Genomic DNA, 15,031 nt, shown 5'->3' with positions numbered 1-15,031 from the left:
AACTCTCTCCAAAACATGTCCAGAGCGGGAGGTAAGTGGATGGCCTCCTCCGTCACGGAGGGGCACATCAAAAAGTTGCGTGGAGCCGGATACTTAGCCGCGGACATCGCGCACCGGCTGCCAGTCGCGGGGCAGGTCATCCCTACCCCAGAACCACACGAGAGGGTGGTCTTCCTCCCCCACTTCATCCGCGGACTGGGGTTTCCCCTCCATCCATTTGTCTGGGCCTCATGTTCTATTATGGGCTGGACTTCCACGATCTGGCCACGAACTTCATCCTCAACATCTCGGCGTTCATCGTTGTGTGCGAGGCTTTCCTCCGCATCCAGCCCCACTTCGGCCTATGGCTGAAGACCTTCAATATCAGGCCGAAGGTTGTAGGCAGCCAGCAAGCGGAATGCGGCGGAGCCATGGTGGGAAAAATGCCCAGCGTTGCATGGCTCGAGGGCTCCTTCGTGGAGACCGTAAAGGGGTGGCAATCGGGGTGGTTCTACATCATCGAGCCGCCCGACACCAACTGGGTGGCGGCCCCCAAGTTTCGATCCGGAATCCCCACGCGGCTCACTTCCTAGAAGGAGAAGGGCCTGTCCTGGGGTTCATCGGTGGAGCTGGACGGACTCCAGAAATGTATCCGGAACATGACAAGCAAGAAACTTAAGCTTGTCAACATAGTCCAAGTTATGCTCTTCCGCCGGATCCTCCCGTGTCAGCAATGGGATTTCAACTTATGGGAGTTCGACCCGGCCCGGCACCAGACTCTAAGCGAGCTCTTCGACATGACGCACAAAGACGTCTGGAGGGTGCTATTCAAGGGCACCGAGGTCCCTCCCTCTCTCACCGAGGACCGCGGGCTAAGCGCGAAGCGCCCTGCGAATGCTGTAAGTTCTGCACATTTGGTAGGATATTTGTTTCCCATAGCATAACCATGTGCATGGTCTGAGCTATTATGCCTTTAACAGGACTGGGTGGAGGCATCGGAGCAGATCGACTGTCCGGCCCCCCTACCCGAAGACACTGCGGACGCTCTCCTGACGGAGATGCTGACCCCGGCTCCTTATAAGGTGCCGGAGAAGACCAAGAAGAAGGCCAAGGGAACCCGAAAGAGTTCCCGGTGCCAGGTGATATCGGACTCATCGTCCGATAACTCCGCGACGCCCTCCTCCCATGAAGACAAGGAGGAAGATGAAGATGCTCCCCCTCTAGTCGGGGAGACAAGAAAAGGAAGGCCGCCCCAACCGGGGAGGCCAAAGGATCCAAGAAAGGAAGGACTCTCCTTCCGGACTGCTCCACCACCGCCGCCGAAGGCGAAGACGAGTAGCTTCTCAGGGCCAAGCCCCTGGCAAAGTCGTAAGTATTCGGATACCAGAGTAACTCATAGCATACCTTTGTCGCACTGCTTCTCCTGACGATGAATATGATTATGCAGACCGCCCCAAGCCCGTATCGATGTATCCTCGTCGGACGGCTCCTTGGATTCGTCGGATATGGATAGCGATCCACTTCTGACCGCCTCCTCCCCTTGCCCTACGGACAATGCCGAGGTATTGTCTCAAGGGGCACCGATCCGGGGGGAGACAATCCCGGAGGCGCCTCAAGGCGACCTTCCGGATTCCAGGAGCAAGGGGAGCAAGGCTCCCGGGGGCTCCAAGTTCGGCTCTCAGCCAAACACCGCGCCGGAACCTCCAACGGTTCCGGACTCGAGCAGGCGGCTCCCTTCCAAAGGGGGTAAGACGCCTGTGCTGGTGACCTCTGTCCATCCAGAGGCACCGGACAACCTGCTGGGAGCGCTTCGCGGCGCTTCCATCGACGAAGAGCATCGCACTATTATGATTGCGGTGATCAAGAAGGTTCAATCCGCCAAGAGCGGACTGACTGAAGTCTGTGCTAGCCTTTTAACAGGTTTTGAGGTAAGTATTTAAAATATAGGAAAAATATTACTGCATAGACAGTAGCCCCTGATGCTCTGTTTGGTGTTCACAAAGAAAAGCCGAATAGAGGATCAAATAATATCTGTAGGAGTCTAATATAAGTATGTCTATATGGGTATGCAGGCTTCGCTGCTGACCTTTGCCGCACTGACTGCGGAGGTCGCCGCACTGAAGCAGGACCTCAAGGGGTCCGAGAAAGAGCTTGGCCTTGCCAAGAGGCAGCTCGAGGAGAGTAAAGGTAAGTAATACCTTGTCTATAGATATATATGTAAAAAAAGATGCGATTGCAAAATGACAGGATCGTCATGAATTTGCCAGGGGCCACGACCGAAGTGGCGACCCTGAAGCAAGCGATGTCCAAGGCAGAAAACAAAGCGGCCCAGGAGCGCGCCGAGCGAGAAAAGCAAGCGGCACGGGTGGGCGAGGTGCAGCAAGAGCTCCAGGCTCTCATGATGAAGCACGAGGCTTTTGAGCTTGACTCGAAGACGCGAGAGTCTGAGCTTGCCGCGGCCCTTGAGAGCGCAAAGAATGCCAAGGCTGAAGCCCACAAGGCCCTCCGGGATATTGAGGCGATGAGGAAGATAGCGGCGGGTAAGGCATTCAATATGCAAAGCAAGCATGTGAAAGTAAATTACTTGTTACTTACCTGAGTCCGGAGCTCTCCAGGAGCATTCGCAAATTTGCCCCGCAGCGTGTCGGATGCCGCAAGGTTTTACCAGGCCGAGGAGGGAAGCTCAATGGAGAAGCTGTTCTGGTCTCAGTATACTGGGACCGAACACCCAATGCCTGTGAGCGACTAGCTAAAGCAACTGGTCGAGCTGCACAAGGCGGCTGAACAGGCCATGAGGGGCCTTATAGTCCGGATGTGGCCTGGCGACGCCCTTCCGAACAACTACTTCGGCCTGGTGAGGCGGCTTGTGGATGCCTGCCCACGGCTGGAAGTCATCAAGCGGTCCATCTGCATCGAAGGTGCATGCCGGGCTTTTGCCCGTGCAAAGGTGCACTGGGCCAAGATGGACGCCGAGAAGCTGGTGAAGGAGGGGCCGCCGCAGTGCAAGGAGCATCGCCACCCCGAGATGTACTATGAGGGTGTCCTGAAGGGTGCCCGTCTTGTAGCGGACGAGTGTGCGAAAGATGTAATATTTGAATGAACTTGCTCGTGTGATCCTGTATTATAAAAAGAAAGAATAGAGAATGCAGTAATAGTCTAGTGCTATGCATTGTTTATTCAAAAAGGTGCGCTAAAGCACAATGATACAAGTAGTGCGATAAGCATAAAGTAGGACTATTTGACATGTCCCTCCAAGGGCAAGCTGAGGAATGGTATTAAAGCAAGTATTTCACTCGTTATTGTAATCCACCTGGGAGTTCCATGGTGCGACGTGGCTTTCTGCCTCCTTGGTTGCTGCATCATGTGTTCGGCCATCATACTGCCGGACAGGGTTTCCAGAGATTGAAGTCCTGAAAGAGAGAAAAATAACAAAGCGGGAAGCCCCTAGTGCGGTTATGTAACGCCCTTGATGCGGCTATATCTCCCACGTGTCGAAGCACGACTTAGAGGCATAACCGCATTGAAAGCAATGTCGCAAGTGAGGTAATCTTCACACAACCCATGTAATACATAAGGGGAAGAGATACATAGTTGGCTTACAATCGCCACTTCACACAACACATGAATAAAGCATTACATTCATCCAAATACACTCAAGGTCCGACTACAGAACCAAAATAAAAGAAGACTACCCCAAATGCTACACAGATCCCCGATCGTCCCAACTGGGCTCCACTACTGATCTACTGGAAACGGAACAACATAACGAACACGATCTTCAACGAGCTCCTCCTTGAGCTTGGTTGCGTCATCTGTACGGAATCATCGAGCACCTGCAAACTGGTTTTGTAAGTATTTGTGATTCACGGGGACTCAGCAATCTCACACCCTCGCGATCAAGACTATTTAAGCTTATAGGAAAGGTAAAAGTATGAGGTGGAGCTGCAGCAAGCGACTAGCATATTTGGTGGCTAACATACGCAAATGAGAGCGAGAAGAGAAGGCAAAGCACGGTCGATGAACTATGATCAAGAAGTGATCCTAGAACAACCTACGTCAAACATAACTCCAACACCGCGTTCACTTCCTGGACTCCGCCGAGAAGAGACCATCACGGTTACACACGCAGTTGATGCATTTTAATTAAGATCAACTTCAGGTTTTCTACAACCGGACATTAACAAATTCCCATCTGCCCATAACCGCGGGAATGGCTTTCGAAAGTTCAAATCCCTGCAGGGGTGTCCCAACTTAGCCCATCACAAGCTCTCACGGTCAACGAAGGATATTCCTTCTCCCAAGACAACCCGATCAGACTCGGATCCCGGTTATAAGACATTTCGACAATGGTAAAACAAGACCAACAAAGCCACCCAGATGTGCCGACAAATCCCGATAGGAGCTGCACATATCTCGTTCTCAGGGCACACCGGGTGAGCCAGACGTCGGGTGGGCCAACCCAGAGTTGCCCCTGGTATCTCCGGACATCGCTCAGTTTGGACCAACACTTAGACAAGCACTGGCCCGGGGGGTTAAAATAAAGATGACCCTTGGGCTGGCCTAACCCAAGGGAAAAAGAGGCTAGGTGGCGAATGGTAAAACCAATGTTGGGCCTTGCTGGAGGAGTTTTATTCAAGGCGAACTGTCAAGGGGTTCCCATTATAACCCAACTCTGTAAGGAACGCAAAATCCGGGAACATAACACCGATATGACGGAAACTAGGGCGGCAAGAGTGGAACAAAACACCAGGCATAAGGACGAGCCGTCCACCCTTTACCAAGTATATAGATGCATTAATTAAATAAGAGATATTGTGATATCCCAACAAAATAACCATGTTCCAAACATGGAACAAGCTCCCATCTTCACCTGCAACTAACAACGCTATAAGAGGGGCTGAGCAAAGCGGTAACATAGCCAAACAACGGTTTGCTAGGACAAGGTGGGTTAGAGGCTTGGCTTAACAACATGGGAGGCATGATAAGAAAGTGGTAGGTATCGTGGCATAGGCATAGAAAAAGAGCGAGCAACTAGCAAGCAAAGATAGAAGTGATTTCGAGGGTATGGTCATCTTGCCTGAGATCCCGCAAGGAAGAAGAACGAGTCCATGAAGAAGACAAATGTATGTAGTCGAACGGGTCGTCAAAAACGCGACGTTATCGGAACCAACCCGAAGAAGCAACACCGGAAAGAAGCACACAACATAGTAAACAACCAACACATGAACATGGCATGATATGCGGGATGCGGTATGTGATGCGTATGCATGATTTGGAAAGGAATGATTGAACCTGGCCTCAACATTTAAATCCAAGAGTGCCACTGGAAAGGTGAGTTGATTTCGGTCGAAATCGATATAAAGATCACCGGAATCGGATGCACGGATTGGAAATGGCAAGCAAAACAAATATGGCACCGGTCTGCGATAAACAGCAAGTGGCCGTCTAAATGCATCAAGATATATATTCTACAGCACCCAAACATAACAACAAAATACATGGCAGGGATCCACTCATGATGATTGACAAAAGATGAACACTGAGCTACGGCTAATTCACTCATTAACAGGTTCAAACAAGCATGGCAAAAGTGCAAAAGATAACAGGTTTCAGACTTAGTGAAATTAACAGCATATCAGGAATTTATCATCAGGAAGCAATGTTTAGAGCATGAGAACTACATGCTACAGGAACATATCATGGCAAAGCAAGGCATGGTATGAAGCTACTCAAAGCGTATAACAAAAGTCCCTTAGTGACCAAGAGCCAAAAGGGATCATAAAATACAATTGCAAGCATGTGAACATAGCAAAAACATAAACAGATTCAGACTTAGTGAAAAACTGGAGCATGGCAAAACAGTTAGCAAGTAGGCATGTTTACGAGCTCGATGCACTCACTACAAGGCATGGCATGACAATCTAAGCATACACCCAGCAAATAGACATGGCATAGAAGCTAGACATGGTAAGAACAACAACATAGCATGCACGGATCAACAACAACAAGCTCGGCAAAATCGCTAAACATGTTAACAATCTGCCAGGAACATTTTATAGCAAAAGTAGAGCTCGATTGACTCAAGCTAGGTGCTCCATAATTGCAAACAAAGACATGGATGGATAGAGCACAATATTATCTAAAAAACATCCTTACTGATCATGCTCAAAAGAGGCACGGATCACTAGGAAACAACATGAACATATAGCATAAAAATAATGATAGGGCAAGGACTTAGTGAAATTCTAAGTCCCCGAAATCAGCATCATTGATTAAGCTACTTTGCATGCTTGTGCTAGTCACCACAAAGATCACAAAAATACATGGAATACACCCCTGTAAGGATGGCATGGCATACATCAAAACACATGTAGAGCTCATGATCATAGCATGCACACATTAATCATGGCAAAAATGACAAAAGGCCATTTGCTGAAACAGATCTGAAACTATCATCACATAGCCCTCTTCCAACAGCATTTCGGGCATCAAGATGAGCTCAAATGGAAATGATGCAATGAGATGAAATGATGTACTCATCGAGACGAACATTTTGATATGTTACACGCATGAATTGGAGCTACGATGAGGAAGTTATGATGCGTCAAAGATTGCATAAAATATTTGTAGTTAGGTCAAAAAGTCAACCGTGCACAATTCCAGATCAGGATCCAGATCGCACGCTTCCCGAGGATGACCTTGAGCTCGCCGGAAATGGTGTCACGGTGGCCGGAGCAAGGGGGACTTGACGCCGGTGAGGAAGGTCGTCGAGGAGGCGGCTCCGGTGACCAGAGGTGAGGGCCGGCGAGGACGGGGCGGAGCAAGGCGGGGCCGATGAGGTGGGCGACGCGCCGGCGAGGTGGTGGCACGGTGGTGCACGGCGGACGAAGTCCGGCGACGGGGCGGCGGAGTCGCGGGCGCTGACGAGCGGGGCCGACCATGCACGGGGCGCCGAGCGCCTCGGGCAGCGACGGGATCCGGATCCCGCGGGCCGGATCTGGGCCCTCAGGGCCTGGCACGGTGGAGGAAGGGGCGGTGCCAAGTGGCACCGCGGGAGTGGTGGAGGGCGCCGGCGGTGCTGAGGTGTCGCCTCGCCATTGGCCGGGTGACGTGGCGGCAGGGTGGACACGTCTGGCGGCGGGACGGACATGTCGGGCGGTGTGGGGGGAATTTTTAGGGTTTCATCTACGCGGATTTTCGGGGAGAGCCACATATATATAGGTAGAGGGAGCTAGGAGAGTCCAAATGACGTGCGGTTTGCGGCCACGCGATCGTGATCAAATGGCCTAGATGATGGAGAGGTCTTAGGTGGGTTTTGAGCCACTTTGGAGGGGTGTTGGGCTGCAACACACACGAGGCATTTTCGGTCCCTCGGTTAACCGTTGGAGTATTAAACGAAGTCCACATGGCACGAAACTTGACATGCGGTCTACCGGTAGTAAACCAAGGCCGCATGGCAAGTCTTGATCCAATCCAGAAATGTTTGACACTCGCACACGAAAATAGGTAGAAAGGGACACCGGGTGACATAGGAGTGCCGGATTGCAAAACGGGCAACGGGGAAAATGCTCGGATGCATGAGACGAACATGTATGCAAATTAAATGCACATGATGACATGATATGAAATGCATGACACGCAAGAAAATGACAAGGCAACAACAGCGAATAACTGGAGGACACCTGGCACATCGGTCTCGGGGCGTCACAGGTTAAGCCGCGTCTTGGGGCGTGCCGTAGTCGTGCCCCCCTCCCCACCTATGCCCATGGTATTTTCAATGCGTAGTTATGTACGTGTGGCACAGATTTCGCTGTTTGGCTGGTACTGGGGTGGGGGCCGTATTGCTATGCGAGCTCGGAACGTGCCAGGCGGTCTTGTTGCCGATTACTCCGGGCGCGCTTGAAGGTGTCCGGGTTTTGACTCGCCGAACTGGTGGAGTGCCTTAAGAGGCTGCTTTGTGCTTCTGCTGCGAGGGCCGTAGTGTGCTCCTCCGTACAGAGAGAGCGCTATGTGTTTCCATTAACTATGATGACCCCCCGCGGTCCTGGCATCTTGTGCTTAAGGTATGCATAATGCGGTACCGCTTTGAATCTCACAAATGCGGTTCGCCCGAGCAGTGCATGATAGCCACTTCAGAATGAGACTATATCGAAGATTAACTCCTCGCTTCGGAAGTTATCCGAGGATCCGAAGACCACTTCTAGTGAGACTAAGCCTGTGCAATGGGCCTCTACACCTGGTATGACACCTTTGAAGGTCGTTTTTATGGGTTTGATCCTTGAGGGGTCTATACCCATTTTGCGCACCGTGTCCTGATAAAGCAGGTTCAGGCTGCTGCCGCCATCCATAAGGACTTGAGTGAGGTGAAAGCCGTCAATGATTGGGTCTAGGACCAGTGCGGCGAATCCTCCATGACGGATACTAGTGGGGCGATCCCTGTGATCGAAGGTGGTCGGACAAGAGGACCATGGTTTGAAATTTGGGGCGACTGGCTCCAACGCATATACGTCCCTTAGTGCACGCTTCCGCTCCCTCTTGGGGATGTGGTTTGCGTATATCATGTTCACCGTCTGCACTTGTGGGGGGAACCTCTTCTGTACTCCGGTGTTCGGTTGCCGGGGCTCCTCCTCGTCATCGCTATGTGACCCCTTATCTTTGTTTTCGGCATTTAACTTGCCAGCCTGCTTGAACACCCAACAATCCCTGTTGGTGTGATTGGCTGGCTTGTCGGGGGTGCCGTGTATTTGACACGAGCGGTCGAGTATACGGTCCAGACTGGACGGGCCCCGAGTGCTTATTTTGAATGGCTTTTTCTGCTCACCGGGTTTAGAGCCTTTGAATCCGGCATTGACTGCCGTGTCCTCGGCATTGTCGCTGTTAATGTGGCGCTTGTGTTTGTTGCAACGTGACCTGCCATTGTCATCCTTGGTATCCGAAGTACCATGGTTCTTTGATATGTTATTGTTGCGAGCCAGCCAGCTGTCTTCTCCCGCGCAAAAGCGGGTCATGAGTGTCGTGAGGGCTGCCATAGATTTCGGCTTTTCCTAGCCAAGGTGCCGGGCGAGCCACTCGTCACGGATGTTGTGCTTAAAAGCTGCTAGGGCCTTTGCATCTGGACAGTCAACGATTTGATTCTTCTTTGTTAGGAACCGTGTCCAGAATTTCCTGGCCAATTCCTCTGGCTGCTGAATTATGTGGCTCAAGTCATCGGCATCGAGCAGTCGCACATAAGTGCCATGGAAGTTGTCGAGGAATGCGGCTTCCAGATCTTCCCAACTGCCAATGGACTCTGCTGGCAAGCTGTTGAGCCAATGCCGAGCTGGTCCTTTGAGCTTGAGTGGGAGGTATTTGATGGCGTGTAGATCATCACCACAGGCCATGTGGATGTGCAGGAGGAAATCCTCGATCCATACCGCAGGATCTGTTATGCCGTCATATGATTCGATATTTACGGGTTTGAAACCCTCTGGGATTTGGTGATCCATTACTTCGTCTGTGAAGCATAGGGGGTGTGCGGCGCCCCTGTACTGGGCTATATCGCGACGCAGCTCAAATGAATCTTGCGCGCTGTGTTCGGCCCGGCCGGATTTACTTTTACTGTATCCGGCGTGACGGTTATCGTCTCGCATAGTGGCTCGCCCTCGTGATCCGTAGATCGATCTTGTATGTTTTTCTTTGTCCTCCAATACGTCTCGCAGGTCTAGCATGTTTCCTCGTGCCTTGTCATTTTTATTTGAGTGGCGTCGGAGTGCGAGCTGAGCTTTTGGCTGAAATGCCTCTCTATCGTGGCCACGAGGTGGCCGGTCAGCCGCATCATATGCTGGAGATGTAGGTTTGAGTGTTTCCTCCTCCAGTCGGGGTAGCAGCCTATGCTTTGGGTAACTCTTGGAGGGGCGTTCGAGTTTATATTCCTCGGCCGCAAGGACTTCGGTCCATCTATCAGCTAGCAAATCTTGATCAGCTTGAAGCTGTTGTCGCTTTTTCTTAAGGCTATTTGCCGTGGCTATAAGCCGGCGCTTGAAGCGCTCTTGTTCGATGGGATCCTCGGGCACGACGAACTTGTCATCGTCGAGGCTTGCCTCGTCTTCGGAGGGAGGCATGTAATTATCATCCTCCGCCTCTCCATCTGCCACTCTCTCGGGAGGGTTGGCTTCTCCATCCTCCTGCCCTAAATCTTGCTGGAGGGGATTGTTGTCGTCTTCGGCACTGTCCGGAGTGGTATTATCTCCTGTGCCGGTGTCACCGCTTTTTCTTTGGCGAGACTTAGAGCGGCGCCGCTGACGTCGACGCTTGGGTTGCTTCTTGGAGGGGTCATCCTCTACTGTCTCATCGCCATTGCCTTCTTTGGGTGTGTCCACCATGTATATATCATATGATGAGGTGGTTGTCCAGTGCCCCGTGGGCAGTGGTTCCTCTTCGTCTCCTGCATCGTCGTCCATACCGTCGATGTCTTCGGAGTTGAAGTCGAGCATGTCGGTTAAGTCGTCGACAGTGGCTACTAAGTGGGTGGTGGGTGGGTGGCGAATTTCTTTGTCATCCGCATCCCAATCCTGCCGGACATAGTTCGGCCAGGATTCTCCTGACAAGGAGAGAGACCTTAGTGAGTTCAGTATGTCGCCGAAGGGAGAGTGCTGAAAAATATCCGCGGAGGTAAACTCCATGATCGGCGCCCAATTGGATTCGATAGGCACGGGCACAGGCGGTTCCGAGTCCGTGGCCGGGGAGGAATCCGGTAATTTGGCGTCACGGCTCTTGTGAAGGGTAAGGTCGATACTTGGCTCGATCGCCGATGAGAGTGCGGCCTCCATGGCGGGGTCTATCCACCCGCCCATGGAAGGCGCAGCTGGCTCCGAATTGAGGGTCGGAGCGGTTGCCGGCGCGATCTCCTGGACACTGTCAGATGGCAGAGCTAAATCACGCTCATCGTGGCTGTGTGGCGCACTAGGCAGGGGCTCGAATCCGTCGAAGATCAAGTCTCCGCGGATATCGGCCGTATAGTTTAAGCTTCCAAACCTGACCTGATGGCCAGGGGCGTAACTCTCGATCTGCTCCAGATGGCCAAGCGAGTTGGCCCGCAGTGCGAAGCCGCCGAATACAAAGATCTGTCCGGGGAGAAAAGTCTCACCCTGGACAGCATCGCCATCGATGATCAAAGGAGCCATCAAGCCTAACGGCGACGACACGGAGGAACTCTCAATGAAAGCACCAATGTCGGTGTCAAAACCGGCGGATCTCGGGTAGGGGGTCCCGAACTATGCGTCTAAGGCGGATGGTAACAGGAGGCAGGGGACACGATGTTTTACCCAGGTTCGGGCCCTCTTGATGGAGGTAAAACCCTACGTCCTACTTGATTATTCTTGATAATATGTGTAGTACAAGAGTTGATCTACCACAAGATCGGAGAGGCTAAACCCTAGAAGCTAGCCTATGGTATGATTGTATGTTGTCCTACGGACTAAAACCCTCCGGTTTATATAGACATCGGAGGGGGCTAGGGTTACACAAGGTCGGTTACAAAGGAGGAGATATACATATCCGTATTGCCTAGCTTGCCTTCCACGCCAAGTAGAGTCCCATCCGGACACGGGACGAAGTCTTCAATCTTGTATCTTCATAGTCCAACAGTCCGGCCAAAGGATATAATCCGGCTGTCCGGAGACCCCCTAATCCAGGACTCCCTCAAGGTCCGTTTCGTCCGTTTTGCGGTACGCCACACCCCTCCCGATCAACAGGACCCCCGTTTCGACCGTAGGAGGTCCGTTTCCTCCGTTTTGCGGTATGCCACACCCCTCCCGATCAACAGGACCCCGTTCCGAACGTAGGAGGTCTGTTTCCTCTGTTGTGCAGTACGCCAGGCCTCGTTTCCATCGCCTGTTCCGTCCAAGCCCTCCCAATGAACACGACCACACATTCCGTTCCGACCCAGCAGGTTGGCTCCCACGTGTTCCGTTGCCTCCCGATGAACACGACGCATTCCGTTGCCTCCCCATGAACACGACACATGAAGGAAATATGCCCTAGAGGCAATAATAATGTTATTATTTTATTTCCTTATATCATGATAAATGTTTATTATTCATGCTAGAATTGTATTATCCGGAAACATAATACTTGTGTGAATACATAGACAAACCAAATGTCACTAGTATGCCTCTACTTGACTAGCTCGTTAATCAAAGATGGTTATGTTTCCTAACCATAGACATGTGTTGTCATTTGATTAACGGGATCACATTATTAGGAGAATGATGTGATTCACATGACCCATTCCATTAGCTTAGCACCCGATCGTTTAGTATGTTGCTATTGCTTTCTTCATGACTTATACATGTTCCTATGACTATGAGATTATGCAACTCCCATTTGCCGGAGGAACACTCTGTGTGCTACCAAACGTCACAACGTAACTGGGTGATTATAAAGGAGCTCTACAGGTGTCTCCAAAGGTACATGTTGGGTTTGCGTATTTCGAGATTAGGATTTGTCACTCCGATTGTCGGAGAGGTATCTCTGGGCCCTCTCAGTAATGCACATCACATAAGCCTTGCAAGCATTTCAACTAATGAGTTAGTTGCGAGATGATGTATTACGAAACGAGTAAAGAGACTTGTCGGTAACGAGATTGAACTAGGTATTGAGATACCGACGATCGAATCTCGGGAAAGTAAAATACCGATGACAAAGGGAACAACGTATGTTGTTATGCGGTCTGACCGATAAAGATCTTCGTAGAATATGTAGGAGCCAATATGAGCATCCAGGTTCCGCTATTGGTTATTGACCGGAGACGTGTCTCGGTCATGTCTACATTGTTCTCGAACCCGTAGGGTCCGCACGCTTAAGGTTTCGATGACAGTTATATTATGAGTTTATGAGTTTTGATGTACCGAAGTTAGTTCGGAGTCCCGGACGTGATCACGGACATAACGAGGAGTCTCGAAATGGTCGAGACATAAAGATTGATATATTAGACGGCTATATTCGGACACCGGTAGTGTTCCGGGTGATTTCGGAGAAAACCGGAGAGCCGGAGGGTTACCGGAACCCTACCGGGAGAAGTAGTGGGCCATATGGGCCTTAGTGGAGAGAGAGAGGGGCAGCCAGGGTGGGCCGCGCGCCTCCTCCCCCTGGTCCGAATTGGACTAGGAGAGGGGGGCGGCACCCCCCTTTCCTTCTTCCTCCCCACTTCCTTCCCCCTCCTTGTAGGAGTCCTACTCCTACTAGGAGGAGGACTCCTCCTGGCGCGCCAATAGGGGTCGGCCGGCCTCCTCCCCTTGCTCCTTTATATACGGGGGCAGGGGGCACCCCTAGACACACAAGTTGATCCACGTGATCATATTCTTAGCCGTGTGCGGTGCCCCCTTCCACCATAATCCTCGATAATATTGTAGCGGTGCTTAGGCGAAGCCCTGCGACGGTAGTACATCAAGATCATCACCACACCGTCGTGCTGACGGAACTCTACCCCGACACTTTGCTGGATCGGAGTCCGGGGATCGTCATCGAGCTGAACGTGTGCTAAAACTCGGAGGTGCCGTAGTTTCAGTGCTTGATCGGTCGGGCCGTGAAGACGTACGACTACATCAACCGCATTGTGCTAACGCTTCCGCTGTCGGTCTACAAGGGTACATAGATCACACTCTCCCCTCTCATTGCTATGCATCACCATGATCTTGTGTGTGCGTAGGAAAATTTTGAAATTACTACGTGCCCCAACAACGCATTCCGTTGCCTCCCCATGAACACGACGCATTCCGTTTCCTCCCCATGAACACGACGACGACGTTGTTTCTCCATTCCGACCCAGCAATGTACACGAGCCCGGGTCGTACGTATGCACGAGTAGGCGTTGAGACGCCGCCCGTATGTAGACATTGTTGGGGAACGTAGTAGAATTTTAAAATTTTCTACGCATCACCAAGATCAATCTATGGAGTCATCTAGCAATGAGGGAGAGGGGAGTGCATCTACATACCCTTGTAGATCGCGCGCGGAAGCGTTCAAGAGAACGGGGTTGATGGAGTCGTACTCGTCGTGATCCAAATCACCGATGACCTAGCGCCGAACAGACGGCACCTCCGCGTTCAACACACGTACGGTTGGGAAGACGTCTCCTCCAACTTGATCCAGCAAGGGGGGAGGAGAGGTTGATGAAGATCCAGCGGCACGACGGCGTGGTGGTGGAAGCAACGGTGATCTCAGCAGGGCTTCGCCAAGCTCAAGGAGAGGGAGGAGTGTCACGGGAGGGAGAGGGAGGCGCCAGGGGCTAGGGTGCGGCTGCCCTCCCTCTCCCCCACTATATATAGGGTCCCTAGGGGGGCGCCAGCCCTAGGAGATCCAATCTCCAAGGGGGGCGGCGGCCAAGGGGGTGGCTTGCCCCCCAAGCCAAGTGGGGCGCCCCCCACCCCTAGGGTTTCCAACCCTAGGCGCAGGGGGAGGCCCAAGGGGGGTGCACCAGCCCACTAGGGGCTGGTTCCCCTCCCACTTCAGCCCATGGGGCCCTCCGGGATAGGTGGCCCCACCCGGTGGACCCCCGGGACCCTTCTGGTGGTCCCGGTACAATACCGATTACCCCCGAAACTTTCCCGATGGCCGAAATTTGGCTTCCTATATATAAATCTTCACCTCCGAACCATTCCGGAACTCCTCGTGATGTCCGGGATCTCATCCGGGACTCCGAACAACTTTCGGGTTATCGTATACTAATATCTCAACAACCCTAGCATCACCGAACCTTAAGTGTGTAGACCCTACGGGTTCGGGAGACACGCAGACATGACCGAGACGACTCTCCGGTCAATAACCAATAGCAGAATCTGGATACTCATGTTGGCTCCCACATGCTCCTCGATGATCTCATCGAATGAACCATGATGTCGAGGATTCAATCAATCCGTATACAATTCCCTTTGTCAATCGGTATGTTACTTGCCCGAGACTCGATCGTCGGTATCCCAATACCTCGTTCAATCTTGTTACCGGCAAGTCACTTTACTCGTGCCGTAATGCATGATCCCGTGATCAACCACTTGGTCACATTGAGCTCATTATG

Source organism: Triticum urartu, chromosome 7 (genome assembly GCF_003073215.2).
Source record: "Triticum urartu cultivar G1812 chromosome 7, Tu2.1, whole genome shotgun sequence".
Lineage (NCBI taxonomy): Eukaryota > Viridiplantae > Streptophyta > Magnoliopsida > Poales > Poaceae > Triticum > Triticum urartu.
The sequence above is the reverse complement of the archived record's forward strand: the minus strand, read 5'-3'. Positions refer to the sequence as shown.